Source organism: Schistocerca gregaria, chromosome 6, assembly GCF_023897955.1.
Source record: "Schistocerca gregaria isolate iqSchGreg1 chromosome 6, iqSchGreg1.2, whole genome shotgun sequence".
Taxonomy (NCBI): Eukaryota; Metazoa; Arthropoda; class Insecta; order Orthoptera; family Acrididae; genus Schistocerca; species Schistocerca gregaria.
Window position 1 is genome coordinate 474189909 of NC_064925.1, and position 6000 is coordinate 474195908.

A 6000-nucleotide genomic window follows, 5' to 3' on the forward strand; every position below is an offset into this window, starting at 1 on the left:
TACAGCAGGACAACGCGACACCTCACACGTCCAGAATTTCTAGAGGGTGGATCCAGGAACACTATTCTGAGTTGAAACATTTCAACTGGCCACCAAACTACGCAGACATGAACATTATTGAGCATATCTGGGACGCCCTGCAACGTGCTGTTTAGAAGAGAGCACCACTCCCTCGTACTCTTATGGATTTATGGACTGCCCTGCGGGATTGATGACGTTAATTTCCTCCAGCACTACTTCAGACATTACTCGGTCACTTATGAGTGCTCCAGGGGCCGTACACGATATTAGGAAGGTGTGACTGTTTCTTTGACTTTTACTGTATTTACATAATATCGAATATTACAAAATGTATTTTTATTAAACTAATAATAAAGTGTACAACCCTATTAGAAAACGGGAAGGTTATTGAAAAAATTGCGATTAAGTGAAACGCGAACCAACACATCACCTGGTATCTTACAGATCTGTGAGTCTGGCTTTCGGGAGATCCTCTATTTACTTCCGTTCCTAGGCACATATACACATTTGGGCTACACCTTCACGCGACTATTCACTGAAGAGAGATGGCGGGCATGTGACGTAGGTGGCGTTCTGCCATCTCAGTGATCCACTTTCAAACGCTCGCTTTCAAAATCTCTGACATGCTAGACATCGTTCTGTGACGTCAGAAGTTCGGCACGCAGAACAATCGTGGTCCGTGTGTCGACGGGTTTAAGCTGTCAAGAAGGATGGAATTCCGAGGGAGCCGGCCGCGGTGGTCTCGCGGTTCTAGGTGTGCAGTCCGGAACCGTGCGACTGCTACGGTCGCAGATTCGAAACCTGCCTCGGGCATGGATGTGTGTGATGTCCTTAGGTTAGTTAGGTGTAAATAGTTCTAAGTTCCAGGGGACCGATGACCACAGCTGTTAAGTCCCATAGTGCTCAGAAACAATTCCGAGGGTGTCACGTCTGGCCTATTCGGTAGATGAGTCAGTGATGTCCAACTCTGTTTGGCGCTGTGATCACGGCTTCTGAGACTGCTATATGGGCCTGCGTTGCCATGTTGAAGCAAGATTTATTTTGGTTTCTTGTTAGACAGAACACGTCGCAAACGGATCTTGAGTTAGTGGCTGAATTAATGGTTGACCCTTTCTTGACAGCATAGGGACATGCCTCGAATTTCTTCTCTTTTTGGTGATTGCAAATGGTAGCACTCCTGGGAATGCCTTTTTGTTTCCGGCTCAGAGGGGTGAACCTAGGTTTCGTCACTTGCAGCGAATTGTGACTGAAAAGATTCTCCGTTGGTCTCTAACTTCCCAAACAGTTCAGAGAAATGTCTTTACTTTGAGTCTTTCGGTGTATTATGAACATTTGTGCAACCGTACACATTTGAGTATTTAAGAATATCATTGCACAACCACTTCTAACGCTCACCGGTACCTGTGAAATCAATTGTCGGGTTGTGATGCGCCGGTCAGCACGAATAATGCCATCTGCGTGATTCACCCTGGCGGGAGCAGTGACTGTGGCTGAACACAACGTGACCGATCACGGGGTGCAGTTACTTCACTTCCTGGCTCTTTAACTCTTCTTTATATATCACCCACTGGTACTCGTATCAACTGCTGCATTACCATACGCTGCACAGAAACTTTCATGAAAGCTAACCACCTTTTCTTTTTCCGGGACTAAGAATCCAATCACAGCACGTTGCTTATAACCAGTGTCTTGCGTAGACCCCGTTTGGAAAGCTGTCCAGTAAACATGGTCTCTCAAATGCATACCTTAACAGTTACCAGCACTTTTTCATTTCCGCTGCTGTGGACCACATCTCTTTTACTGAACAAGTGCTCATAGCTCTTGAGATACGCATTTTAGGGCCATGGTTACTGGACAGTTTTTCTTCTTTTGGTCCGTTCGACTCCCTCCCAAAATATGGAGAGAAAACATTACATTTGAAGAGATGTGTTTCACCGTATGGAAGAGCTGTTAAGGTACGCATTTCAGACAGCATCTTTAGCAGACTTTCTTTCGTGTTCAAAGTCTGTATAGGGGCTTCAGCTACTCTATTCTGGCACATTGGTACGCTTCTTGTAAAAAGATATTAGGGTTTGGAGAATCCGTGACCACTCCTTTCTTCAACAGATCGTCAGTACTGTAGATACTCTACTGGAACATCGACATGCGTCAAGGGTGTTATTAAATTAAAGGGCATTTCTTATTTAATTTGCTACTAAGTTGTGTTGCTGGGCCGGCTGTAGTGGCCGAGCAGTTTTAGGCGTTACAGTCTGGAACCGCGCGACCGCTACGGTCGCAGATTCGAAGCCTGCCTCGGGCATGGATGTGTGTGATGTCCTTAGGTTAGTTGGGTTTAAGTAGTTCTAAGTTCTAGGCGACTGATGACTTCAGAATTTAAGTCCCATAGTGCTCAGAGCCATTTGAACCATTCTTGTGTTCCTGGCTAACACTGAAAGAGTGCTCTTTGGTTATGTGATAATAATAAATTCAACATAAACTCTACAAGCAAGCCTCTTTCGCAGATTATTGCAGTACCAAAGAACACTATAATGTCAGTCCTACCGTTACTTCACAAATAAGAAGCCTAGCTGGACTAATTGCAACAGTGATGAGCTAACTGATTGTCCGGAAGGATAATACCCGCAAGAATACAGTGACATAGAAAATGGTTCCTTTCCCAAAACTGAATAAACAATAGAATAATGTTTCAGAAAAATATATGGTACCAATATAAGACACTTGAGGAGCAGTTAGAAGTCACGAGACACAGTATCAGCGAACTCACAACACAACTGATATCATTTGAAAAACACCCAACGAAAAAAGAACATACATCTGATTCTTCTAACTAGTTCGGTTTTATGTCGTGCTATGGGTGAAAAAAACTGTGTGAGATTTTTTGGGAGTAAGATTTCACACATTCTGTAGCAATTTGTTCCACATAGCATTCGCATTCCGGAAGCATACCTGATTAGAATTCCACCGATAAAATATCGGACGTTAATAAGTGATATTTCCCCAGTGCTTTGGTGGTGTTCAGTGGCTCGTTATATGCAGTACTTGCTTTTCGTATTATTTCTTATCCCCATTTAATCTTTACACCTGCATTAAACCGAAAATATCTCCATAACGGTACAAATGTTGACGGTAAGCGCTGTGTATTCTATTCATTCAGCATACTTGCTGTTGACAACAGTAATACCTGCTTCGTTCTTCACCTTCATTCTTACAATCGGCACTGACCGCTTCCATCGCGGGATAGTTTTTCCAGCAGTAGAGATTGCGACACACAGCAATATGGGTAGGTTTGCTGATGACGAGTCCGCGGATCTGAACCTCCTGTATGGGTCCAATGACTGCAATTGAAGACCTGCACAAGGCAGCAACGGCAAACACATCACCATACTTTTGCATCCTCCGAAAGTTGCTGCACTGCTCTGAGGTTTGTGACATATCTTCCGATTAGTGCACTTTACTTCCATGTTTACGAAGTTTTTTCACTAGAAAAACGCTAATTGTTGTAACAAACCTAATAAACCGTAATTACATTATTATTCCGTAACAAATCCCCCAAATTTCTATTCTAATTCATGTATGGGATATGGTCTATTGAAACTGGATGTCTTTTCTTTCTCTCAAAAACTTAGCACTATAGCCATTTCAGGACATAATTATAGATTTCAGTATTCCTAGATTCACAATGTCAAGAGTGTGCTGATAGTACCAAAATACAGGCATTACCTCTACCACGGACAACGTAGCAGCCAACAGCCTTCACTTAATGATCGAAAGCAGAGGCGTTTGCGTAGAGTTGTCAGGCCAAACACAGAAGCAATGCTGCGTAAGCGGAGAGATCAGTGTGGGACGTCAACGAACGTATTTACTAGGAAAGAGCGGCGACATTTGGCGTTATCAGCCTATCACAGCACACGACCGGCGCGAGTGCCCTTGCTAACCGCACGACATCTCCTGCAGCGCCTCTCCTGGGCTTGTGACCACATCGGTTTTACCCTGGACAACTTGCCTGGTCACATGTCACTGTTTCTTTGCTGATGGTACTGTGGCGTACGGGAAGGTGTCGTCGTTAGTGACTGTAAGAGGATAGGTACGTTAGATAGAATTTCTACACACAACAACAAAAATTTGCAACACACCGGTTCCCAGAACTCCTGAAGATATACGTTGACTGTGGATATTGTATCACATAGACGGTCCCTTTGACTGTTCAGAGATGTCACTATACCCGCCCAAAGATGTTAATAAACCATGCATGAGCAGCGCCTATTAGACGGAGGGGGGTCCTACAGCCTATCACTTCCAGTCATTCCACCAGGAAGGAGATATACGGCTCGACAGTCAATAACGCGGTTCGATCGCATCCGCATTGTTACTTTGTACCAGGGAGGGCTCTCAACAAGGGAGGTGTCCAGGCTTCTCGGAGTGATCCAAAGCTACGTTGTTCGGACATGCAGGAGATACAGAGAGGCAGGAATTGTCGATGACATGCCTCCCTCAGGCCGCCCAAGGGCTACTACCGCAGTGGATGATAGCTACCCACGAATTATGGTTCGGAGGAACCCTGACAGCAACGCCAGCATGTTGAATAATGCTTTCCGTGCAGCCACAGGACGTCTTGTTTCGACTCAAACTGTGACCAGTAGGCTGAATGATGAGCAACTTCACTCCCGACGGCCATGGCGGGGTCCATCTTTGCAACCACGACACCATACAGCGCGGTACAGATGGGCCCAACAACATACCGAATAGACCGCTCAGGATTGGCATCACGTTCTCTTCACCGATCAGTGTCGTACATGTATTCAACGAGACAATCGTCGAAGACGTATTTGGAGACAACCCTGTCAGTCTGGGCGCCTTAGACACACCGTCTAGCGAGTGCAGCAAGGTGGAGGTTCCATGCTGTTTTGGGGTAGCATTATCTGGGGCCGACGTTCGCCGCTGGTGGTCATGGATGGCCCCGTAATGGCTAAACGATACGTGAAAGCCTCCCTCCGATCGATAGTGCAACCACATCGGCAGCATGTTGGCGAGGTGTTCGTCTTCATGGACGACAATTCGCGCCGCCATCGTGCACATCTTGTGATTGACTTCCTTCAGGATAACGACATCGACATCGCTCGACTAGAGTGGCCAGCATGAACCCTATCGAACATGTCAGGAATAGAAGTAACAGAACCCAGTACGTTGTCCTCGATGGTGAATGTTCATTGGAGGTGAGGGTATCATCTGGAGTGTCCCAGGCAAGTGTGGTAGGTCCGCTGTTGTTTTCTATCTACATAAATGATCTTTTGGATAAGGTGGATAGCAATGTGCGGCTGTTTGCTGATGATGCTGTAGTGTACGGGAAGGTGTCGTAGTTGAGTGGCTGTAGGAGGATACAAGAGGGTATCATCTGGAGTGTCCCAGGCAAGTGTGGTAGGTCCGCTGTTGTTTTCTATCTACATAAATGATCTTTTGGATAAGGTGGATAGCAATGTGCGGCTGTTTGCTGATGATGCTGTAGTGTACGGGAAGGTGTCGTAGTTGAGTGGCTGTAGGAGGATACAAGAGGGTATCATCTGGAGTGTCCCAGGCAAGTGTGGTAGGTCCGCTGTTGTTTTCTATCTACATAAATGATCTTTTGGATAAGGTGGATAGCAATGTGCGGCTGTTTGCTGATGATGCTGTAGTGTACGGGAAGGTGTCGTAGTTGAGTGGCTATAGGAGGATACAAGATGACCTGGACAGGATTTGTGATTGGTGTAAAGAATGGCAGCTAACCCTAAATATAGATAAATGTAAATTAATGCAGATGAATAGAAAAAAGAATCCTGTAATGTTTAAATACTCCATTAGTATTGTAGCGCTTGACACAGTCACGTCGATTAAATATTTGGGCGTAACATTGCAGAGCGATATGAAGTGGGACAAGCATGTAATGGCAGTTGTGGGGAAGGCGGATTGTCGTCTTCTGTTCATTGGTAGAATTTTGGGAGGATG